At 39.8% G+C, this 27,784-nt stretch overlaps 1 protein-coding gene across 2 annotated transcripts in view; it reads right to left on the minus strand.

Moving 5' to 3' along the window:
* Positions 1 to 27,784, minus strand: part of LOC145394785 (uncharacterized) — a 259,600-nt gene that overhangs the window by 38,374 nt on the left and 193,442 nt on the right. The gene's annotated exons all lie outside the window — the stretch shown is intronic.

Genomic DNA, 27,784 nt, shown 5'->3' on the forward strand with positions numbered 1-27,784 from the left:
TTTAGTATAATTGCTAAAAAAAAATATGATGAGGAAGCTATGGGAAATAGGTATGGTTTCAATATAACTTTGTAAATTACGATAAGGAAGGTACAAAGAAAAAAAAAAGGTAATGCTTAAATAAAATTACTGCATATATAAACACAGTACTGTACACGTAGAAGAAATAAATGGAATATCATGGTACTTTCCACGGTAATCGCCTCGCATATCATCTACAGATTCGTACAGAAAAAAATCCACTGCTATTATCCCTTAACTGCACACCGCCTCTCGATAGATCCTAATTTTCTTCAGTCACCATTATAATTAGGAAAGCGAGAACAATTACCCTTAATGCGGTTAATGCCGCAGTTTTCGGCCTCATAGATTGCTTCACACATAGCTAATCTCTGGTTTTAGATGATGGTGTTGGTCTTCGAGTATTGATTTAACACGCTAAAAGATATTATTCTGTGTTATCCCTTGTGGTATCCTTTTTGGTGTGTGTTGGTGCTTCTCCCGTTCAGTAATTGGCCATGAAATAACACCTTAGCATGTGTGTTTTATAATACATGTATGGTGAAAATCTTATATTACTGCGTTGTCCTTTATCATATTATTTTGTAGTGTAGTTAGTAGTGTCAATGTCCCAGTGCACGATAAAAAAGACAAGTTACATAAAGGTCCTTAAACACTTCCCTCTCAAAGTAAAATCGAAACACAAAAGCGATGATACAAAGCTTTTTTTTTTTTTTTTTCATGTAACTAACAATGCATAACGTTCACAGCATTAGAGATTTTATAGGCAGCTTCTCATTTAACCAGTTAAGTATAACACGAAGAACATTCCTTGGCATTTGCGAGAATGGGGCAGATGCAAGAATAGCGATGAGGAAGTGAAAAATATATCAGGAGGATTATTAACCTAGTCGCTGAGGCTGGTACATTTAGATACTTCATTCAGACCACATGCATTTGTACAACTGAAATAAATCCTAACTGTACAAAGGCTTTAAAAACCGCATTTGTACAGTTTCAATAATTCCTAGCAGTCAAAGGCTTTAAAAACTTCATCTATACAACTTAAGTAAGTCCTAGCAGTCAAATGCTTTAAAAACTGTCTTTTGTGACACCTTTTTGCCGTTGTTACCCCTAGGGATTTTCTTCCATGTTAACAAATGATTTGGTCAGTCGAGACAGTTCCTAGGAAAAAGGCCTGAAGTTCATAAAGTCTGCTCCTTCTACCACCCTCTGCCTGCCCCCATATTCAATATTTCTGTCGGGGCTGGTCAGCGGTACCCCACAGAGACAGGAATGCTAAAGTCAGACGGACGTGAGGGACAGGCCGCATTTATCAGGGTATGCATCACACAGCGTCCGGTGAGACTGGGATGATTACCATATATGTGTCACCCTGAGCGGTAACTATTGTAGTATTCTGTTGTGATTCAACGTGCTCTGCATTAGTACAGAAGTCCAGATCCGCTCGCTCCTCCATTCTTGGAGGTTGGAAGGCGGCCACAACACTGCAGAAAGCAATAGCTTGTCCTAGCACGCACGTCAACATGAACGTGGGGAATGTGTTCAGTATGAGTGGGGATATGAACTGTGCGTACCTGCTAGGATTGACAGGTGTAGTAAGGCGTGGTGGACTGCATATAAATGCTAGAGGTTACTGCAAGGATGTGCGCTAACCTCAGTTTTCAGGGCCTCGAGCATAAATGAAAACAGAGCACTGTTAGTGGATACAGCTTACACTTCCTCCTTCGCGACGTGTTTTACATATGACTTCCTAACCCTTTCAATTCGGTGACGTCTGTTTTAGCTCATTCTTTCTACTACCTGATGGTTTTACTGAACAGAATAGGCCACTTTAATTAAATAGTGTTAGTAAAAGCTAAATGATCTGCTAGAAAAATCTCTTCCCAAGGGAATAAAAGCGCCACCGAAAGTAGCAATAATATAAGACTTTATCGTCGTGAAGAAGTTAATATTCTCTTTTTTTGCTTTTATGTACTTCAGTGACATTATAGTTTGCGTCCCTATTATACCCGATACTATTCGATATCGAGATCTATTGTGCAAAGTATATAAACCACTGCACAAGGTAATATTAACTCTCTTAATACCTTAATGTCTTTTATTATTTCCAACTACCACCAGGGGGATCCGTCCGATGAATGGATCTACGAGGGCTAAATCTAATCTCCCTAATTCTAGAGTCGCTCCATATCTGAATACAATAGTCTCCAGGTAGCAAAAATGATAGAGAAAAATCGTCGTTATAGTTAATAACGTGATAAATATTTCCAGTGCTGCTCATGGTTAGGTTTGATCTTTTAGGTTAATCTGGCAGTAAGCATATTTATTTCCCTCTTCAAGACTTTAAATAGCTGAAAATTAAGTTCATCGGTTCTCTACTAGACTTGCAAAAAAAAAAAAAAAAAAAAAAAAAAATCTTGTAGGAATGAAAGAGTACACTCTCTGGTTTCCTCTTATTTTTCTTTTTCTCGCGCAGTATTAATGGCCTGGAAATAAAACATCCCAGCACATCACACAGCCCTTCAGCAGCACCACCACCACGACCATCATCACCAGCTTTTCTCAAAAACTTAATTCCAGCCGTCCACCTTTCTTCTTCCACTTCTTTCCAAGGTCTGAATCTATCCACCTGTCTTTCTTTTCCCATCCCATTCATTAATCTCCTGCTTATTTTCCCTCTCATTCGAGCTTTGAAATATGTACCTTCCTAAGCACCATCCTCTTCACATCCTCTCACTATAAATACGATACCAAACGTTAATAGCAGCTTATCCCCGTGTTTACCGCCTTTTGAGGGAGAGGTTGGTTGTGGGTTTGGATGACGAACTTGGTAACTGATGGTAGGGATAATTATGGTGATTCCTACGTGAGATCTTCGAGGGAGGGATGCTGTAATAGCGTGGTTGTTTGATTAATGTTTTTAAAATTTTAAGACTTTTAAAGCAAACTGTTGAGAAAGAGACTAACAAATACTACCCAACCCTAGGAGACAATCTAAACCTAGCCGAACTTAACCCGTTCAATACTAACTTACCCTAACCCAACCTAATCCTTACAGCCTAACCTGACCTTATCAAACCATCCTAACCTAACCATACCCTTACAGAATTGTCTAACCAAACCTAACCAGAGCCTTACAGACTAACTTCAACTAACCAACCTTAACCCTTACAGACTAACGTAACTCAGCCTAGCTCAACCTAACCCTTACAGACTAACCTAACCTAATCTAATCTTACCTAACCTAGCCTAACATAAGCAACGAGCCTAGCTTAAACTAACCTAACCAGGATCTTCCAGGAAAAGAAATAGTTACTAGATCCACTAAGGCTGAAAAACTGGGTGCCCAGGTGATATAGCGGTGCAGGTTTAGGAGGTTGTCAGTGCTCTCACCTACTCGCCCGGCTTAGGCACGTTCCACCAAAACTGCTAATTCTGCCGAGTAGCAGGTTTTTTGGGACATTCCTGACCACTCGCTGCATCTCAATGATCTCTTACGCCTCCAGCAAGGCCTCATGATATTTGGTGAATTGATTAATGTAGTCTGATACTTAAGTTCAGTCGCCTCTCCTGCCCTCATTTCATCGCTGAAGTAGTAGATGCTTGAATGACACGTAATATTCAACCACAGATGGCTAATCCAGCCATGAAGGAGAAGCAGGACAAATGAACGGACGTTTCTACCTAACTTTATATATATATATATATATATATATATATATATATATATATATATACTGTATATACTGTATATATATATATATATATATATATATATATATATATATATATATATATATATATATATATATATATATATACTGTATATATATATATATATATATATATATATATATATATATATATATATATATATATATATATATATATATATATATATAAATATACTATATATATATATATATATATATATATATATATATATATATATATATATATATATATATATATATATATATATATATATATATATATATACCACTGTTGATAAAAATATGTGTTCTAAAGGTACTCGTATATCCCAAGTATATAACAATATGACCAGTAGGTATTACCTCTAAGGAACAGCCATTTGCTGCCGTTTGTAGTGAACGACAAAATTATAGCCAGAGTCGAATGCACTTATTCCTCTGAAACTGAATCATAAGTATTAATAAGCAAATAAAGCAAAAAAAAAAAAAAATCTCTGTCAAGTCTAGTCTCTGTCCCCACCAACTCGTCAGGTAATTCAGTTTCCGTGTTTTGGAAGGTTCTACAGGCAGGAGGGGATTTCCAGCTCTCCGCTCCTTCCCCTTTCAGCCGCCTTGTACGACACAAAGGGAATTCAGGGGAAACATTCTTTTCTACTATGTCCATGGGGCCAGGGCTACCGTAAATCAGGATAGAAGCCACTGCTCCCACCCAGTGGCCTCGTCTAAATTCCGGGACCGTATGATATATATATATATATATATATATATATATATATATATATATATATATATATATATATATATATATATATGTGTGTGTGTGTGTGTGTGTGTGTGTTACTTCTATTTCCAAGCTGGTCAGGGAATGTTTCGTAACAGAAAAATTCACCCAAGAAAAACAAAAAAAAAATAAGGCAGCATGCAGGGCTCCGGTAAGCTACCTGACACCAGTATTACCTGTTTCAGAACTAAAGATTGTCATGTTAATCAGCTTAAATCGTATGAAAAGAAGTTCTGGTGCAGTCATGTGCATCAGCGACTACTAATGTTACATAACCAGTTTCGATTTTATGTGAATGAAAGAAACAGATGAAGGATCAGTGTGGCTGACCCGTTAGGAGGAATATTTGCTTTCTCATTTACTAACTTCTTTATAAAACAGTGCTTCGTTTTGGATCACACGATCTCTCACTCCTTCGCATTTTTTTCTTACATAATCGAGTCACTATATACAGAACACTGAAAGGTGTCAATAACTAACCCACTGACTCAAGACAGAGTACGGTAACTACAGATGCGCGTACGGTCATGCTCTCTCTCTCTCTCTCTCTCACACACACACACACACACACACACACAAACTTACGAAAACAGTATTAGGAATATTCACAGACACTGACCTATATCTGTAATGCTTCCAATTATGAACGGAAATAAACAATAGCAAAACCTTAACCAGAGCAGATGAAAAGAAAAAGGTCTTCGTTCCACATGTCACCCTTACTTCAGTTCACCAGTGGCAAAGGGAGGTCATCAGGAAGTCACTCAGAACAGGGACTAAAGTGACGCAAGGAAGTGGTTTGTACGGTTTATCATGGATCAATACTACTGTCAATTCTCCTTCGTTCTTCCATAACGTGTGGAAATAATTGACACAGCGGTAAATTTCGGATTCAGTAAAGCTAAGCCACTGTCATGTCGCATCACGATTTGGTTAGGGTAAGAGAATATTCACACACACACACACACACACACACACACACACACACACACACACACACACACACACACACACACACACACACACACAAAATCATTAGGAACAGTTGCTAAGTAGCCTCCTAATCTGGCACGAATAAGGGCTTTGTTGTGAACCTGACCGCCGTTCCTCTCAACCCCTCTGGAAGGAAGGAAGGTGGTGCCGTGGGGAGAGGCTGGCGAGAGATTAGCTGCTCACCACATTACTCACACTCCTCAGTCAAGTCCTTCCTAATGAGTCCCATATTTATCAACGCTACAGGGGCCACAGTGCAGGCTGGGAACGACGTCGCTCCTCACATGCAACATTTACAGAGTACATTTTTCTTTTTCAGGTTCTCTTTGCTTGGCCGGACCCTAAGCTATGGGTCAGAAGGGATTAAGAGTAGTGATATATGACCAGACGTTACACAGCAGCAGGACTGGTATAAACACGATGTACTGTTCGATAAATTCAAACAGTGGCTAAGCATGTAAGGCATTCTCACTATATGCAGCATTTAATCTTCCCCTAACTACTCGCTGTGGGTCAGTATATCAAGACTGACTGTCCCATCGTGCAAAGTCAGCACGACATACAGTTTCATTTCTGTCTTCTGTTCGGCTGTTTTTTCATTTGTCTATCCTTATCCCCTTCTTCCTTTCCCTTTTCATATTTTCGTACTCCTCCTTTACTCTTTCATTTGGGGGAAGGGTTGTGGTCAGGTGATACTAGAACTTGTCTGCTGCTCCAAGAACGCGATTACTTGAATTTCGGTTTAAAAGACTTAGGTGATCTTCCACAAAACCCATCGGCATTTAAAAAAAAAAAAAAAAAAAAAAAAAAAAAAAAAAAATCACTCCTTGTCATACTTTCACATCAGTCCTGTATAAACTTAGTCTACTTAGCTAGTAACTAACGACACTTCCAATAATCAAACTTAATATGGTTTTAGGATGCTAGTGTCATATAATGGAATTATGCTCCCCCAGCAAGCGGCAGATACTGATTTTTCATTTACTTGTTTTGTTTTCACTGCTCATCATACATTTGGACGCGACCTCAAGAAGAGAAGAATTTATGTTTCACAGTCTCGAAGAGAAATTACACAGACAATATACTTTATACCGTACTCAGGGATGATGCAGCGGCATCCTCTTTTGAGAAAATTGTATCATAGATTGTCAGAGTATTGATTACAAGGGTAATGTGTCCGAATGTGGGTTCTCGTTATCGTATTCACTTTAATTTTGGAGATTTTTTAATATCTTCCTGATCGAAACAGCTGACACATCACACCTTAATAGTCCACTGTATTTCATTGCTATAAATAATTTCCCTATTAAAAAAGATGAAACAAGTAAACAAGGGGTTATTTTGGTGTAATATACCAAAGAAACTGATATGGAAGGGGTGCTACGAGGACACCCATGCCAGTGTGAATGATGTCCTCAGTTGTGATGCTGTGCCTGTCTCACTCCTACCCCCACTCACTCTCGCACCTCCCCTGCCTAATTCCCTCCCTCTCGCACCTCGTCTGTCTCACTTTCTCCATCCCTCTCTCCCTCCCGCACCTCGCCTGTCTCCCTCTCTCCCTCACTCACTCCCGCATCTCTCCTGCCTCAAGTAAACAGACATGAATTGCTTGGGTCACTGTATTCCTGTTTTATTGTACTAGCAACAACAACTAGTTAAATTTCATACCTCAAGAAACAATCACAAAATATGACAGACATTAGTAAGCATGCATGTCATGATTCATTAAGTGAGAAAACGAAATGTCTGCCTTCAGGTGTAAGATTCGATTGATGACAGTGATAGAGATTTAGAAGAGAAGCAAGAAAACAAAGAACGTGTGTCAGTAAAAGTCTCTGCAGTAGGAATCTACCGTAGTAACAAAGGCTACCTGGCCTGAGACGAACAGGCAACGCTGTACTCCTAGTAGTTATATTATTTACGTATGGAAATCATTTAATGGTTGATTAACAGTTACAATGTTTAACAGCCATGCTTATTAAAGAAGTAATTTATCATTCACTGTGTTGCATGCTGGCTTATCGCTCGCAAGCAGTGGCCGTGGGCCCGTGGCTGTGTGTATATAGTAGTGCAAGTGATAATAGCAATCTACTGTGGCGCCTGACAGTCTCCCGCCTCTGACGATGCTGGCGCCGGGACCTGCCAGTGTTGAGGTTTTCTTTATATATATATATATATATATATATATATATATATATATATATATATATATATATATATATATATATATATATATATATAATTACAATGTACCTCTTCGTATACACTGATCTTTCATCATTCAAAAGATGTAAAAGACAAAAATCATCCTCACTGTTTCCTCCGTAAGTGATTTTTATTTGTGATGATTATAAGTTGGTGGAGGATTAGTGCCCCTCCCCATAAAACAAATAACTCAAAGTCAAATGGCCACCCTTTACGGGATTGTGGCGTTTGGCAATAGATAGATAGATAGATAGATAGATGATTATAAGATATTGGACAGACCTGGATTTGACAAATTAGTTACTCTATAATCAAAAAATGTTGCTGCAAGAAAAAGTCAAGGTCTTATTAACCAGTTCATTGCCGGAACAACATCAGTCTTCAATTTCCATTAACTACAGACGATTTTATTTTGCTGAGAATGAGTCACTGGATCTTAAGACCTTCGGCTGCGGGAAGCAATTTCGTCAGGCTCTGATTAACAGATATCACATATAGGTACAATACATATAAAGAACAGCCTTCATCATGATCATAATAACACCATTCCACTGTAATATACCTGTCTACAATTGGAATAGATTGGATCCACAAGATGGACAAAAGGAAGTTTAGAAAATATGTGAAACAATCGAAAGCCATACATCTTTGCACACATAATTCAAGCCTCCAGATTTCTCTTCGAAGCAAAAAAATGAATATGACTGTAGGGAGTACAAGCTGCAGGAACTCTCAGTAACTCTATTTTCTTTTCAATTATCATATCAATACTTACTGATTTATTTAAATAATTATGAAGGTTTGACTCATGCCACGGAAATAAAGCTAGAAAATGTAGTTCATAATATAAAACTGTACGGACAATAGGATGGAGAAGACTTGAGAACAGGTCTTGGCAACATTGTCAGTAAAAAGTGTTTGTGGAAGTGACAACATATCAGAAAAATGTGAAGTTTTGGAAACGGAGAAAGATAAGTGTGGGTTTACGTGTGCGCGCATATAGAAAGCCTAATAGGGCGTGCTGTGTTTGTGGTGCTGACATGACAAACAGTCCATACCAAACTCAGGCCACACCACACCACACTACACCATTCCCATCCGCACCATACCAACCTTACAACAGACCAAGCCACATCACACCACTCAGCCCACACCACACAACACAACACCACTCCCATCCGCACTAAACCTACCCCCACAACACTTCATGCCACGTCACACCAGCCCACACCACAACGCCACACCACATCATAGTACCCCTTCCCTCACCCCCCTCCATCCGCACTCAGCCCACCGCACTCAGCCTACCCCGCACTACACCTCTGTATCCCACATGTCACCACTTCTCACCATCATCGCGCACCATACCACACCATAGTATCTCATATGTCACCAAACCACACCACATTAGCCTACATAACCACATCACACTACACCACAATATCCTACATGACACCACACCACATTAACATCACACACCACACGTCATAATATCCCACAGGACACCAAACTACACCATCACCATACACCACACCACACCACATCACACCACACCAATACGCATCTGCCCCAGCTCACCCTTACCCTTTCTCAGCACCTCCCCACCGTGTCTAGCGTCTCCCTGCTCAAAAATATAGGCTATCCAGCTTCCGAACTCTTCATTCACTGCCACAATGGCCTTGGCAGAAAAAGAAATCTTTGCCGTCTTTTATTTCACGCTTTATCGGTAAGAGAGAAAAAAAAAAAACACTTGCTTTGCCCACAGGTATAGCGAGATGTAGGTAAGAGGCTATTAACGGTTCGGGTATAGTTATGGAAGTAAATCCACACCAATAATTAGGTGCAAGGATTTGTGACTCCTTGAGAAAATAAGAAACAGGAAAGTTGCTCATCTTTCTATTCACAGTTCATACAGATAAATTGTATATATATATATATATATATATATATATATATATATATATATATATATATATATATATATATGTGTGTGTGTGTGTGTGTGTGTGTGTGTGTGTGTGTGTGTGTGCTTACGTGCAGAAAGATGTCTGGGGATAGCAAGCATGATATGTATATGTCACTGAAGTGAAGGGTTAAACCAACGAGGTTAGGAACCAAAGAGTTCCCTGGGTACAAAACGATTTTCTCAAGCATATCTGATCTGTGGTTATTCATCTACACTATTATACTGGAGCACTTTAGCACTCTCAGTCTCTATATATGACTCACATTCAGTTGAATAAAATCGCCTGAAAGCCGTAGCAGAGTACCTGACTTATTCCGAGCATGAGAGGGATAATAGTGATGGTATTAACACCGAGATTACCATGACTCACTATAAGCTGGATAAAACTGTTTGGTGGCAGCTGTAACAGATCCATTCAGCTGTCCTAAATTTTCTGGGAGGGATTTTCTTTGACAAATTAAAATCGTCTGTCGTTCGCTGGGATGTAATGAAAAGGTCTTAATTCACCGAAACGTCAAGCTAAATTAGTTTTTAACACCCTCAGTCCGATGACATATACCATACATATTTTTGCCATTACTAGACTGTTTTATTGAACTTAGGATATCTAGCTCTGAATGTGTAAATTGAGGGTTTATTCTTAGCCCTCCACTTCGAAAATTCTCTCATAACCTAAATAAAACCGCCATGAGCCAGGGAGAATGAAACAGATATATACACTGTGTTTTTGGACAGAAGGGGTAAACCTTTATCATTGTCATCATCATCATCATCATCATTATTATTGTTATTATTATTATTATTATTATTATTATTATTATTATTATTATATTATTATTATTATTATTATTATTATTATTATTATGACTACTATTATCATTATCATCATCATTATTATTATTTTATTTACTTATCTATTTATTGTTACGATGGGTTACTCTGAGCCGAATACAAAATATCGTCTGACGTTACTTATATAAAATCCCAGGTTGTACTTCACAGTCAAAGGTAAACTCACTAAACTCCGGCAATGCCCCCTTTTTTTCGTTTTTGTCATCTCCGCACGACTGTTTTCATTATGGGGGAGTCGTTTAAAATTGTAGAGGTTAGATACTGCCTTTACTAATCCCCCCACTATACTTGATTCACTTTAACTAAGCGTAAATTTTACCATCTCTCTGTCTTAAAGTTTCAGTTGTAACAAGATTTAGGAACTAGAATTTGGTGCTAGTTCCTTCTCGTCCTCTCCCACCCTCTCCCTCGTCCTACCCTCACCCAGTGTCTTGGAGGCGTGTCAAGTGGATTAGGATAATTGGGGGCCGAGGCAGGTTCTCGTCTCACACACCGAGATACCAGCGGCAATGACTGTTCCTCAGTACCTAAGTTAGGGTCATCGTCTAGGTGGCATTTGACACTTCTCGGGTTTGACACTTTGCACATATGACACTTCCCTCTTTCTCAGTGATTTATTACCTCCGCGAACGAAGTTGGAGGAGGTTATGCATTCACCTATGTTTGTTTGTTTGTGTGTTTATCCACACGATATCTCCAAAAGTTTTCAATAAATTTCACTGAAATTTTGCGGAAGGGTGGGCCATGGGCCAAGAGAGAATTGATTAAATTTGGGGGGGGATTCGGATCCGGATCCGGATACGGATCCCATGTATCCTGCACTATATCTCCAAAAGTTCTCAATGAATTCCAATTAAATATTGTGGAAGAGTGTTCCATGGATCAGGGAACAATTCATTAAATTTGGTATTGGCACTGGTAGAGGTATACGCTTTCTGAGTGCTTTCTAGTTCTTCTTGTCACACCTCAACATTCACTTGCACGTTTTATCGTTTTTCATCTTTCTATTACTGAAGTATTCTGTATCGATGATAAACAAGAGGATATGATGCTATACTATGCGTAATAAATTGCAAAGGAGGTGGTGTTACGAAATCTCTAAAACCACTTAGAGGATGAGGATAAGTGTCTTTTTTATTTCTATGTACAGTCCGGGACAAAATTTCTCCTAACATTACAGTCTGCTTCTCACCTTCCCTGGCTAATCTAAGCCGTGAGAGGTTTACGAAGTTCACTAATAGATGATGTGAGGTAGACACTGTGGAACATCAGGTAAACTTTTATCGCTGAGTGTACAGTTGCTGACCTAAGTATCGGTACACTCCATTACAATAGATAATGAAAATGAAGAATGGCTTTTGGAACCAAGTGACATGATCTACGGAGTCCAACAATCATTTCAAAATACATTAAGAGTCTCATAACTCTTAGACTTATAAATGGAGCTATATTCTTACCTGTAACTACAACTTGGTGAATTAATATGGATGGCTCCTTAACCCCTAAAAGCTATAACTATCTTAACACTTTCGTTCTTGCTACCACCAGACGATTTTATTCAATTCAGAAGTGTCTTGCCGTCGTCGATGGGTTAAGAAGAGTCATCACTAACCTCCCGGCGACAATGAAATGTTAAACTTTGTTGTTGCTCCGGCCACAGTGTATTATTCAGCTTGAGAAACGTTTTGCTTTGTTTGGGAGATCATCAAGTATATAAGAGCTTTCCCGCCATCTGATTAAAATATTTTGGTGTTAGTCAGCCGGATACAATAAAAAGAAAACAAACCTGAGATCAAACACTTACTTTTCATTCAAGTCACTGTGAAATCATAACATATTAAGGTATTCTCTTTTTAATGTTATTCTGATACACTTACGATCGCCCACTAGCAGACACGTTTGCATAAATTTGCCCTGACGGAGACACATCCTTCACATTTTGCTTTCCTTACCCGCGATCATGCCTTTATGATGGTGGTGTACGTCACTCAATACGTCAATTATTTAAGGACGTTTTGAATATTCCTGGAACCGTCGGAGTTGAAATATACACACACCCTTAAATCTCCCATATCTCATACTTCCTCACCGTCGTAGTAGCGAGAAACGACGCTGTTGAACCGATTGCATCTAGGTTTGAATTCTGGTGCGGGCATCTGGCGCTTCTCGATTCGGGTGTTTCTCCAGCTTTAGTGGACTCGCAGGTAAAATGAGTAAAAACCAGGGGAGGTAACCTGAATGATGCAGTGGCCTTGTATGCCAGGATAGCGAGTGATTAACGCGCTACAGGCTCAAAGGCCCAAGGTATGGAGGTGAATACTGAGGCTAGGTGCCTCATGGCTCCTTGCCCTAACTCTAGCTCGACTTTTATTTTTCCCCAAATTTATATTCTATTATTAACTGACATTTGGAATATCCACTGAATCGGAGAAGATGAAATATATCCCTACCTATAAATTTCGACATAATTCACATTTTCTCGAGTTTTATAATCTACAGCATCGTTTTTCTCCCGGATCCTCCATTTCTGGTGCTCCATTTACCCCGCCCAACCCCTCCAAAACACCATGTTGTATGTCACAGGATTGCCGTGTTGTGACAGACGACGCTGGGGGGCACACTTCTTCGATGAGGGTGGGCGTAAAGAGGTGTTTTACCCTCTCAGAACGCGAGAAAAATCCTAAGTATCCTATTCTTGGTACTGCCAGACGATCAAAACCGCCTCAGAAAGTAAAAAGTGAGGAGCTATAGGACGACGTAGACCGAGAACGAAGAGGGGAGAGGAAGGGAAAGACTGAATTAATGAAACAATGGAGAGTGGCTAAAATTTTGCTCATATGAACGTGGAAGGAGAAGGAGGAGACACAGATCAAGAACTGTGAGGAAGGAGCGAGAAATCAGTGTCAGGCAATAAAACCGGAGGAAGAGGAGGCGTAGACAGAGTACTGAGTGGGTAGATAAAGTGAAAGACTGAATTGGAAAGGAAGAGACAGCGGCAAAAGTTGTATCAGGTAGTTAAGTGGGGGGAGGAGGGGACGTAGACCGAGAACTAAGTGGACAGATAAAGAGGTAGACGGAATGTGTAGAGGACTAGAGAATGGCCAAATCTATGTCACTAAAGTGAAAGGAGGAGGAGGAGGAGGAGACGTAGACTGAGAACTAAGATGAGAGATAAAGTGAGAGAGAGAATGTGAGAGGGTGGGAGGGAGGGCTGCTCGAGAGGGAATGATGAGGTGTTGCCGGGTCTATAACTTTTTTTTTTTTATCAACATCTCAACTTGGGATTTACAAGCTTAGATTATAAAAAGAGGGAGAGAAGCGACTATAGAAGGTGTAGATTGTATAAAAGTTGGACAAGGTAGATTTTAGAAAGAAATTGAGCACTAATTATAGAATACCGATTATTGAAAGATAGACAGTCCCGATTATAGAAAGATGGAGAGGGCCAATTATAGATTCCAGAGAACATAAATGACTTGACAGCACCATTAGTGAATGATGGAGAGGTTTCTCTTAAGGTACTGTAAATATAATAGTACGAGGATAGCAGAGAAAAAAATTAAATCATAGCAGTGAAGAGCTTGATCAGAATTTCCTTGAGAACTCCACTTGAACAAAACACTGGAACATCGTCTCTCTTCCTCACTTTTTTCTCTTTCGTTTTTCCTTTTTTTCTCTCTTTCTCATACTTTCAACAAACAGTATATTTTGCGAATACTGAACATGTCGAGCTTTCCACTTCCTTTTATCTTTTTTTTTTTTTTTTTTCCATGGATGGTAAAGTTTATGGATAATCAATACACCAGACCTTTACGAGGGCTGTGAAGAGAGGCAGACAAATAATGCTCAAGTGGGCAGACTGGAGATCACAGGGGCCCGCCAGGTTAACACTCTCGGCCTCCCGTGACTCACCCACGACTGAGTAATATTGTCTGTCGCTAGCTGGAGTAGAGTACTGGAGTTGTCCTGATCATGAGGGGCTTAATGGTACCAGTATTAAACTCTCGGGCTCCTTTGACTCACTCTCAGATGAACAGTTTCGTCTGTCTCGATCATAAGAGGGTTAATGGTACCAGTACTTTTGTTCTTTCACATTACCTTGGCCCGGATTCTCGTCCTTTTGCGGCCTACGTCACGGAGTCTAGTGGCTGAAAGCGACAGTGCTGCGACTCTACATCCCTTCCATAGCACTTCTTCGTGGCAGCATCATATTCTAGTGTTAATCTATTGTTCACAACTCAGCATCTAAGAATGAGATGGCAGTTTTAAGCCAGGATAACGTTAAAAGAATATAACTTTCTCAGACTCTAATACTCACTCTCAGCTGAATATAATCGTATGGCCTTAGATCCAACAGAAAACTAGAACTCTCCTAACCAATGGAGGGTTCAAAGAGCCTGATTTACATTTTCTTTGACGTAGGAGACTTCACAGCATTTTCTCTTCGGCGATTTATTTTGCTTATCGCACACTTAACCATCTTTCTTAATTATCGGCAAAGTTTGCATCGGTTATATACAGGAGTGGAGTGGGATGTAGGGAGAAGGATAGAGTATGAGGAGAATACGTGATGTGCAATGGGATAAAGTGAGCAAGGGAGTGCACAGTGTGGGCTGCGATGGAGTGGGTGGCTTGAAGAAGAGTAACTATGGAAATACATAGTGTGTAGAAAAGTGTGAAGTGTGGAGAAAAATAAGAAAGAAAGAGTGATGTGGAGTGGTATATGTGGCGTTGGGTAGAGTATAATGATGGCTGTGTGGTGTGGGGTGGAATGAAGTGTGATTTGAATATGAGTGAGGAAAGGAATTCATGGTATGGAGAACAGTGTAGGTAGTGGATATTAAAGGAAGAGAGAAATGCATGGCGTGTTGTGGTATTGAGAAAGTCGTGGTATGGAGCAGAGAAATGAGGGAAATGTGTGGTGGGAATGAAGTGAAATGAAGTGGTAAAGAAGAGAAAAGAAGGAAATGTTTAGTGTGTTTGTGTCCTGGGATGGAGTGGTACAGAACAGAGAAATAAGAAGAACATGTGATGAGGCTAAGAATGGAATGGTGTGGTGTGGTGAGCGTGGAATGAAGAGGCATGAAGTAGGGAAAAGAATGTGCAGTAGGAGTGGTATGGAGTGATGTGGAATAGAACACGAAAGAGCGATGTGTAGAGTGGAATACAGTGGAGTGGAGAGAGAAAATGAATCTGTATTTAGGAATAGCATGATGATAAAGAAAAATATGTAGAGGGGGAGTGGAGCTGAAAAAGATGAGAAATATGTAGTCAGGAGTGGGGTGCAATAGAATGATGTGGTGAGAGAGAGAGAGGGAGAGAGAGAGAGAGAGAGAGAGAGAGAGAGAGAGAGAGAGAGAGAGAGAGAGAGAGAGAGAGAGATACTGTAGAATGGGGAGAAACAGAACAGGGTTACGTAGAAGATAGAGCAGATATGTATGTAGCTAGGAGAGAAGTGGCGTTTGTGGTATTTAGATTGGCGCGGATTGAGGCGAGAGTGTTAATAAAAACGCGTCAAGTGCTGGTCTTTGGTTGTAGACTATAAATCCCCTGAATTATGGGCGACAGCAGAGGGGCTACATGGCTATATCGATTGAAGTTTACGATGCCGCCTTAAGTTTTAGTCCTGCTATCTCCCCAGACGATATTATTTACCTTGAGCAGAGACCTTTTGAGCTGGGAGGCAAGATACAGCGTTCATTAACCCCATTCACTAGCCTACTAAGTTCTCCCCTACAGTTAAGTCTTCATTGGTGCTGGAGAGAGATGCCTTCATGTGGTGGCACCGATATAACTAGGCAGCTCCACTGCTTCGTAATGCAAACGTCCCTGAGGTACTTCCCTATCCCGCAAAAGGATGAGGATGGACTGTAGGGGAAGGGCAATTTAAGCCTGAGGTTAACTGGTTTCAAACTTCCGATGAACCTGGGGCCACAGCACGAAAATCGTCATAATCCTTGCGAACTCTAGACTTTATCATATAGCTTAAAAAATGACCAATCGTGCTGACAGAGGTTACTGAAGGATGCATGTAACCCCCAGAGTTCCAAGAGGTTCTCGTAAGCTGAAGAAAATCGTTTGAAAATAGCGAGAAAAAACTAAAGAAAGACGTCAAGGTAGTGAAAGTGGTTAAGAGGGCGCTGTTTGAGATTCTCAGCTTCATGAGAGTTATTTTTATCCTGGGCGTCAAGTGTAAGGAATGGCCTGGATGAATTTTGAGTTACAGATAGTTAAGCGTGTATATATTGTAGTAGCCGGCATGTTCACGCCTGCCATGGCATGTTTAAAATATGATCTGGTGAGCGTAGTGTGTGGCATAGGGAAGAGAATCCGTAGCACCTCTTCCTTAGCGATTATTTTGCGTAGTACACATGAATTCCCTCTTGGATGCTATTTATACTTTTATTTATATCGACATAATTTGTATTAGTAAATATCTGAGGATATAAAGAGGTACTTCGGAATATAAATGGCTGAGGAAGAGGTGTTATGATGCCTAAAAGGCGAAGGAGTTTTAGGATATGTAGTGGAGTGTGATTCGAGGAGTTAAGCAGAGAGAGATAGAGAGAGAGAGACTGTGTGTGTGATAAAATGCGTCGAACAATATGCCCCTATCCATCCAGACGCATTCTCCCAGGAAACAGGTCTTGTGGGTCAAGCATAATAAACCTATAAGCAAGCAGTCTCTCATAATGATCTTTATAGGAAAAATACTACAGGAAAGCAATGCACAAAAAATAGATTAAAACTTATTTGGTATATCGTCAAACTTTTTTTTTTCGACCGGGATTAATTTTACTACACGACGTATTAAAAACCGTCTCAGTTAACCCCCTTATCATGAAAAGCTTAAACTACTACTATGGACACGAACACAAGACGGTTTTCTTTAACTGAGAAAAATCTAGCAGTCACGAAGAAACTTAAGACGAAATAGCCAGCCCACTCACGAGTACGGTTATGGTCATCAATATTTACATACCTGAGTGTAATAAATAATGAGAATATTAACAATATTTCTTGAAACCCAGTGACGCTTCAGAATCCAACACACTGCTCAGAATACTGTGTACGAATTTCATAACTATTCGACTGAAAAGTGGGACGATATTAATGCCCGCAATTGTGCTTCATGTCCTGTGTCTACGTTTGCTTTTCTCTAGTCATTCACACTCATCGCCACTGGGCACCCACATCTCTTGCTCACCCACGGTACATCCTTCACCCACTCCGTATCTTTCATTCACACCACATCTCTCTGGCACTCACCCAATGACCTCAATCCCCACTTTGTATCTCCCATTCACATCATTCCTAATATATATACCGCACACCCACACATTCACCCGTCCATATCCTGTTCAGCCCTGTACAAAGGTCTGTCACAATGTCTAGTAATTCCGTAGAAACTTAACTATTATATATTGATTTTCAGGAAGAAATATGGTTGCTGTGCGTCAGTAACCTCATTTGATCGAATCCACTGATTTTATATTGTATGCATTAAATAAGGCCACCTCAGGTATTAGCAATTTCGCAGTCTTTGATTGAAGTAATAATTTATTACCATTATCCTAATATACTCAGCGAACTTAGTACGCTACACATATCTTGTACATTCATTGTATGACTATATATAAATAATGTATTATTTAGAAAATTAACAAAAAAAGGTCTGCTTGAATGACCAACACACTCCGTCCAAACCAAGTACATGTTCCGCTCAACAACCTTCTTATTTTAAATGAAGTACTGTCATTAAACTTAAGAATGCAGCCCTCTGTCGACGCGCCGCCATTCAATTTGCATAATTGCGTCAACGTCGGCACTTATTTACGTGTTCTAAATGACAGGCAATATGCATATCTTAAGAGCATAAACCAACTGAGAATATATGATGTTTTTTTTCGTGTAGTCATAGTTTGTGGTTTAGCTGACGTCAGGAGGGTAAGTGTGCTGACCGCTAAAGAGACAGGAAGGAAAAGGAGTGGCAGAGCGGGGGAGTGAGTTCAGTAAGATTGGCTGTGGGATTGTTGTGTCTGATCTATCCCACGGCTGCACAGTATTTTCAGTAGAGAGAGAGAGAGAGAGAGAGAACGTGTGTGTGTGTGTGTGTGTGTGTGTGTGTGTGTGTGTGTGTGTGTGTGTACTTAGCAACAGTGTGTTCATTCATTCAAGAAATTGAAGGAGTGTTATGTGCCACGTAACATTCTATCACTCTCAGGCTCCAGTGACTCATATTAGCGGAATAAAAACGCCATGCTCTAGTCGGAATAGAAATCTAGTGTCTTCCAGATCAATAGCATCAATATTGACCGTATTAGCACTCTCAGGCTCCTGCCCGTACTCCGGCTAAATTAAGTCGCATGTGTATAGATGAACGCCCAAATTCGATAGGCACTAAACGTGGGTGTTGCTAAAGGGGGCGCAACCCTTGTCCTGGTCCCTCCTAAATATCCGTAATTTGTCTAACCCGTGCATTCCCGTGTAGTACTAATCTATGGTATTTTATTCTAATTACCGCCAGATGATGTACACTGTCTGCAGGGAGTAAAAACAACATATTTAATTGTGAGAAGACATTCGGGAGTCAGAAAGAAACCCACTTACGCTTGATGCGCAATAAACAAGCTCAGTCGTTGATCTGGGAAAATCTTACACTGGCCACAAGGACGCAGAGGACGACGAAGACGATAAATCATACAATTGCCTCTTTCAGCATGCTGCGTGATTGTCTTACAGTACAGCAAAGGACAAAAGTTTTCCTGCTATTCCACTGCGTCTACTTCACACTTACTTAATCTCCGCCGCTTTCCTCTCTGACGCATCACTTCAAAAGGCATCTTCTGTGGGTGCAGAAAATTACCAAATCTTTCTCTTCTTGGGAATATCAGCCAGCAGAGGAAAATAGGTAACAGAAAACGTGAAATGTTAAAACTTTCGTCCCCGACTCTATTTTCAGGGCCTGACGAAATTGTGGGTCGTATTCTTGTTGACTTGAGATATCTCGTAACAGCACATCCTCAGAGATTTACTTTGCTTCTTACACCATAACTCAAGGTCCGGTCAGACTCTTGAACAATGTTGGTTTCCCCCTTGTTCTTGTTCACTTATAGTTGGAGCTGGGAACCTGGATTTAACATCGACTCTTGCTGGTCGTGTTCTAGGAGTTCCACTGACTTGGTAAAAACTGACTGTCTACCTTAATAAGCTCATGCAGTCGACAGGCATTAAATAATAAGCTTTCTCCTTACGTAATATCCTCCTCTGTGTTATTGATGCAAATCCATGTTGATAAAAACTGAAAGAACTGACACGTAAGACAATATCAAGATGTCATAAGAGAACTAGGGCCTGGTCGGTACGGAAGGAGTCCCATTGCCTAGGAGAATACGGCTCATGGCCCGATTCATTTCATGATCTATTCTCTGTCGTAACTATTATTTGTTTTCGCAGGAGGGTCATCGAAAATCTAGAATCTTTCCATATCTTTTGTGCTTCCTGTCACGAAAGAAAACAAACAATAATGTCGTTAGGTTACTATGTTTCGCAAGATGAAGGAGACGGGAGTGCAGAATGTTCCGGTATCTCTTGTTATTCATGCAAAAAAGAAATCCTATTTAGGACAAGGAATTAATCCTAGGTTTGTTTGTGAATTCGAGACCTTGAATGCATTGGCATGCCTTAACAGAGTATCTAACTTAGCAATGGGATTAGTCTCTCGTATCTTGTTTAAATTGTCTGGTAATACGGGGGTAACAAGAACAAAATGAAAAGTACCTTATCGTAGGAAATAATCCCTTCAGCACAATGGCGTTTCTTCTTATTTTATCTCTTTCTCTCAACAGCCAGGTGATTCATAATTAGCAGTCGGAAGAAAAGATATACATGTAATTATATCATGAAAGTTTTTTCACTGTTTGAAACCTCAATCCAAGAGAAAACGCAGTGTCAAAGACTGAAAACAAACTAAAATTTGGTGACCTTATCCCCTACATTTTCTGTGAAACTATCAGGAGCAATGAGACGCACTCTCGTTGGTTTACATTTCATGACATTTCGTCCTCAGATATTTGGTTTACACATTACATCTACATGTTCCCATGCACGTCATTTATATCTTTAGAAATCGAAGAAGTTTGTATCCGTTACAAAAAGGGATATTAAACCCTTTCAGTATGATAACTTATTCTTCAAACAGCCAGATGGTTTCATTCACCTTCGATAATTCTAACAGAGTATCTAACTTAGCAATGGGATTAGTCTCTCGTATCTTGTTTAAATTGTCTGGTAATACGGGGGTAACAAGAACAAAATGAAAAGTACCTTATCGTAGGAAATAATCCCTTCAGCACAATGGCGTTTCTTCTTATTTTATCTCTTTCTCTCAACAGCCAGGTGATTCATAATTAGCAGTCGGAAGAAAAGATATACATGTAATTATATCACTGTCATGAAATTACGAGTTTGCGTGACGGGAATATACGTAACACAGCGTTCGGACGATGGGGCTAAAGTTCATGAAGTGTGAAACACTGTGAAATTTGAGCCAATGAGAAAATGCAGCTTGTATGACTGCAAACAAACATTTATCAAGCGACCTATCCCTTTACAGCCAGACTAAACATCTGTGGATCTCTGAGCAGCAGTCAAGGGCGTATCCAGGATTGTAGGAGTGGAGGGTGGTATCCACTTGGTAAACATTCCCATCCAAGAATGCTGAGAGGGAGGGAGGAGTAGAAGGGGTGAAAGGGAAAAATACCCAAATACAGTATCATGATTATATATATATATATATATATATATATATATATATATATATATATATATATATATATATATATATATATATATATATATATATATATATATATATATATATATTGTTACGGAACAGAGAAAGATAATGAAAACTTCAAGTGAGAATACTAAAAATCACTACTGTCCCGTAAAGTTCCACGTTCAAAACAAAAGAGTTAGGTAAAATTACAAGTTAAAGTTTAATGCTCAAACTAACAACTAAACATTCAGGACTCATAAGGATAATGTAATGGCAAAAAACAGGTTAAATATATGGTTAACTGCAATAGCCTCTATTAACACGAAATTAGCAAGAGTAAATTTATCTAAGTCAGCCCTGATAAAATTATAAAACCGGATAATGCTCAGTTAATGCAAGATATATTATTACAGATACATAATATTAATACTACTGGCTGACTAAAAATTTTACATTAATCACAAAAACCTCACCAAGCCTACGAATTAACACCCTATGCTATACAGTACAAGAAAAAAAAATGTAATAACACTTATACTCAAATTACACAGCAGCTAGATGGTTGGAGACTTCCTGAGCACTCACAAAAATAATAACTGTACAGGGAGGGACCAGGAATGTGAACAAAATGAGGAGTAGATCTAAGTGGCAATTAATGCAGAGACTGAGCTCATTATATAGCGGCCGGCAGAGCTTGATACAACTTGTAAGAAGGACGCGCAAATGAAGCCATAGGGGACAAAGAGTTGACAATCCTGCTCTGAACAACAGAAAGAACGACTTACTCTACTATAAGGGGGAGAAGGGGGGAGTGAGGTAGAACACGGAAGCCTAAACACTATGGAAACCACGTGGCAAATCGAGATCAAACATGCAGCATACTCTACGTTAGAATTATACAAAGGATGATGAAATCATAGGCTATGTGACAATATATATATATATATATATATATATATATATATATATATATATATATATATATATATATATATATATATATATATATATATATATATATATACTGTATATAGATAGATAGACATAGGTAGATAGATATAGATAGATAGATAGATAGATTTATTTATTTATATATATACTTTGAATGTCAAACGAATATGCTTTTAGTTGCATGTTGCGTCCATTGCAGAGGGAGAAGACAGAGGTTTCCAGGTATGTAGGCTATGCTTATGTGCTCAAGTACATAATGATAAACCACTTACGAGATGAACGAACATTTACTTCAGTAAGAGTACATATGAGATGATGGGTAGAAATGGACAGGCTTAAAAAAATAAGAAAAGACATTTTCATAATATATATACGTATTGTATACACACGTAAGCCAGTGATGGGTTACTAATATTTAGCTAAGTTTGCATACAGGTTTAAGAGTCTTAGTCCTCTTCATCTTTAGTGTTCCAGTTACTACAGACACCAGCTTCTTCACTACTAGAGGTCCTTTTCTTTAGACTCTTGTAATTTTAAATTGAAATATGGGTTTATAATGCTGTCTGACACTGCACTGAAAAGAGGTTTATTTCTGCGCAGGTCAAAAATTTTAACGATAAACTGTAGTAAAGGATAATTAAGAGAAAAGATTGGAGAAATAACGGCCCTTCTAGACCCAGATGAATTCAGCTGCCATTACGGGTGGCAGAAAGGGCGGATGTAAATTTGGGGGATTACCATAAGGAAAGGTGTGAGAACCCGGTGTTTATAGAGTGCGTGAGGGGGGGTGTGAGTAGGGACAAAAAAAATATTTCTAAAAGATGCTGAAATAGTAAAAAGTAAGCCTGTAAATGAAACAAAAAATACTGCATATTATACGAAGGAAAACGTGCAGGGAAATTCTGATCTAGCTAGCAGAGAAGGAAGAGGAGAGAGGGAATAGTGGGAAAGAAAGGGAGACGTGTGAAAGCTTTTAATAGCTGAGTTAATACAAATGAAGGAGATGGTGAGAGCAGAAAATGTACAGTAGAAGATTTCAGAGAATGAAGGGGAGACGTGTCAAGGAGATGAATCGTGAAATATATAAAAGTGAAGGTGAAGATAATGAAAGCAAAGAATATAAAAAAGATGAAGAATAGGTACCATAAAGGGGATATGAGTAAAGGCTAGAAACTGTGGATTATATGCAAGTGAAGGTGAAGAGAATGAGAACAGAGAATGTAGAGATGGAGAAAAGAAAACATAAAGGGGATATGTGTAGAGGTTAGAAACTGGATTTCATGCAGGTGACGCTTAAGACAGTGAGAGCGGAGAATGTAGACGAGATGGAGAAGATAGAAAATAAAAAGGAGGCGTGTGGAGGCCAGGCACGTTCTCCATTTTGCTTGACAGTTGAGGAGGCCAATGTCAGAGTCAATCATATCTGTATCTAAAAGCGTCAGTGTCACAGAAAAGCTTCGTGTGAGAGGGAAGGAGAAAGGGGACAGTCGCTAACTATAATAAAAGCACACACACACACACACACACACACACACACACACACACACACACACACACACACACACACGAGAGAGAGAGAGAGAGAGAGAGAGAGAGAGAGAGCAGCAAAATCACTTAGCAATCACTACACCTAAACTCTCTCACACTTCTCTTTCATATAGTCTAAATCAAGTCTCTCATTCTTCCCTTTTATAAGTACTCAAGCATAATTCATTGTAATGCTATCATTCACTTGGTAGGAGTTTCAATTGGCTAGTAATAGGACCCCTGTGTTTGGCAATATTTCACACTTCACGTTAGCCCACACACACACACACACACACACACACACACACACACACACACACACACACACACACACACACTCACACAAAACTCCCCCGCCCACACTCATACATTCTAACTCATCCGTTCCCACTTCATCTCACTTACTTTAGCCCGTTTGTCTTATCTCTCAAGGCTTGCTTTTTACGTTTCATCTCAGCAGCAGCGAATCTCCTGCATGGTCCTCTGTCTCACCTTTTTGCCTCATTGCTTCTCTGTGTACCTTCCCTGATCTCACTTTCTCATAGATAACATACCCCTGTCTTTCCCGCTTCAATCCCCTCCTCCCCGCTTCATCATCTTAATACATCAGTGGGAAAAGGATGTGAGGAATGCAGACACTCACTTCTTATATCTTCAACACATCCTGACATCTCACTTAATTGCATTGTGCAGTCGATAGGCATAAGTCTAACATAAGAAACTAACTATCCTTGCCCCTTCTGTCTCCCGTCCAGCGTCCCAGCACCTGTCTCCTTGCACCTGCCCTAGTCGTCCCACCTGACCTCCCTTTTGGCCTCACCATCTATCTCGACTGTCTGGCTTATGAGCATCGACCATAGGGGGGCCAAAATCATTAAGGTTCTAAGCCAATTTTCTCAATAACTAGTTCTCTCCTGCAGTCAAATATTACCTTGAGTAATCTTGCTTTTTCTGATCTCTCATTTTATTACTGACTTGAATTTGGTTGTGAAACGCTTGGCGCGTGTAGTAGTTAAGACAAAAGCTTAAACAAATAATCTTATAGGCAGCTTTAACTCAAGAAGACCTATGAATACAGTCTCAACTCTTCCTCCCTCGATTACGTCGCGTCCCAGGTGATCAATTCCTTAAGCTTTCTTACTGCTTCAAATGGTTGGGGATTAAGCCAATTAAACTTGACTATTTATGTACTAAGTCATTATATTCTCCACTTGCTAGGGGAATAATAATCATGGTCCAAGCGACTGAGTAGACAGCCCCCCTCGCACTGTGTCATCTTTGCATCCCAACACAGAGCTGTAATTATCGTTGGCTTTGGAGCTTTAGTAGTACTTATTCGATTGTTATTTATTTATAACATTCCATACTTTTTTGTCCTTCCATCACCGTAACCCTCTTTCCCACTAGCATAGAAGGCGGGAGGGGTCCAGCAACAAGAAAAAGAAAGGATGAATACTGAAAAACTACGGTATCCGAGTTTCCAGTAATATGGGCCACACATCCATTCACTCGTCATTAGAGTCGTCTAAATTATTGGTTCCATTCCACAGGCCAAACGACGTTCACAAAACTGCACTTCCAAAAGCCTATAAGATGAAGCCTTTAAACATTACATTCTTATATTACTCCTATCTTTTCTAATTACCGACACCGTTTGCATCAGTGGATCAGGGGATATGAAAGTGTATTAGACGGATTAAATCGGTGTGAAATAGGTGTTAACCACTGTGCTTTCATAACGCATTTTATACGTTATGCTTTCTAACTTTACATGAAAAAGTTTAGGAATGGCTTTTCGAATTTTAGGGGTTACTTGCAGACATCGTGAACCCCTTCAATATGAGAGGTCTTTCTTAAGTTTAATAAAATCACCTTGAGGTTGCAAGGGCACATCAATAAAACGCACCATCGGATCTGAAGGTTTAATATGCATTCTCTCTCTCTCTCTCTCTCACACACACACACACACACACACACACACACACACACACACACACACACACACACACACACACACACACACACACACACACACACACACACAGTCACACCCACGCATCCCGACATAAAGAAGCCGACCAGTGCGAATTAAGAGGAATAATTCACACCGTATGATAAAAACGCCAGTATTTACGACCACCTCTCGACGGGTCCTTTCGCGAGGGGGTTGAAGGGAGCCAGAGACAGAGATGGTGCAAGAGAAGGAAAGGCGAGAATGATGAAGTAAAGGGAGATAAAGGAGTGAAGTGATCTAGGGTTAATATAGCAATTCCATTTTATATCTTACCCTCTTTGTGTTCCCTTTTCCAATTAAGTGCACTTTATATTACAAAACTATTTCTCCTTTAAGTTCCCTTGCTACCTATAAAGCTGATCTACTAATTTGCCTCAATTTACATTAAGTTACCAGTTGCATAAAAACGTGATCACATTTTGGAACACCTACCTGACATACAGAGAGAATTTATATGCAATGGATGAATTTATTTATAGAGAGAGAGAGACAGGGGATCCCTCGTTTCGCGGCTGCTTTTGTGTGGGAGGTGGGGAGCCAGGGACGAGATGCTGCAGGGGAAGGAAGGGGAGGAGCGAGGCAATAAAAGAGTGAGATGATCAGGGGAGTCATATAAGTGAGCGATGGGTGTGCTCATACAAGGAGAAGCTGTATGTGTGATACCAGAGGAAGAGAGGTGGTGTGAGATTGGGTGTTGTAGCACTGTGACAGGTGTAGCACGGTGAAAGAAGAGACGAAGATGAGGGAAAGAGACATATGAAGGAGGAAAAGGAGGGCCGGTGTGAAATGTGGATGTTATAACACTGTGATAGGTGTAGCATTAAGAACGAGAGAAAGAAGAAGAAAGATGTGTAAAGGAGAAAGAGGAGAGCTTCGAAAAAAGAATACGAGGAACAGAGTCAAGGCGACATAAAGGAAGAGATGAGGGGAAAGAACGCAGGAGCTGAAGAGACAGGAGAGAGCGAAGAGAAATTCGATGTTGTTTGTGAGAAGAAGAAAATCGTATGAGGAAACGAAAGACCACATAAGACTCAAAAACAAAAAGAGAAGCAGCGGAGAAGGAAACGGTTTGAGCAATGTAAAGAAGAGGAGTGGGATAGAGGAGACGGCAGTGTTAAAAACAGACAGAAGGCAGTGTGGGAGGATGTGAGAGAGGATGAATAAGAGTAAAGAGGTAGTTGTGTGAGGAGGGAGGAGTGACAATCTGAACGGACAAGGGGAATGACAGTGTGAGAGGAGAGAGTGGCAGCGTGAGAAGACAAGACTGGCAGTGCGAGAGACAGAGAAGAGGTGTGAGAGGGTAGAAAACAGACAGCATACGAGAAGAGAGAGGGCTGACAGTGTGAGCGAAGTGAGTGAGTCGAATGGAGTCGTACTGTAGATGGCTTTGGATATTTCGTAACACAGCTTTGTTTGAGATTTACTTTGCACATTTCACTTCCAGGGCTCCTTGTAGCGTATGCAACTGATAAAAAACGGTGTCGATGCTGAAACGATATACAGCATACAAGAAAATTCTAAGATGTGAAATGCAAAATAAATCTTTGTATAAGAAGTGCTGCGATGCCAACTACGTCACCAAGAGTACAGCCCTCAGTTTTGCAGTGTTATTTACTGTTGTATGGAAAAATATTTAATCTAGAAGATACAACAATTTCAGCTGGACTTGCCCATCAGAAGTAGGTCGAAGAAGGCGGACTTTGCTGCATATTCTGGATAAGCATCTCATCAATATGTGGGCAGAATTTGTCTTAGACTGGCAAGGTGAGATGGTTCATAGTTTCACAGGAGAGGAATAAAATGAATGGATTCAGTACGAAACATAAAATATAGCCGGTCCCAAGACCAATAGAAATGTAGAAAAACAAAGTAATAAATATTTATAAAAAGAAATATAATTATATAAGAAAGAGAGGGGGGAGTGAGAGAGAGAGAAAAAAAAAAGATATGAGAGAAAAGGAAAGGAGGTGTGAAAAAA

The sequence above is a fragment of the Coenobita brevimanus genome, chromosome 28 (genome assembly GCF_032717465.1).
Source record: "Coenobita brevimanus isolate Jiangsu-jjx chromosome 28, ASM3271746v2, whole genome shotgun sequence".
Taxonomy (NCBI): Eukaryota; Metazoa; Arthropoda; class Malacostraca; order Decapoda; family Coenobitidae; genus Coenobita; species Coenobita brevimanus.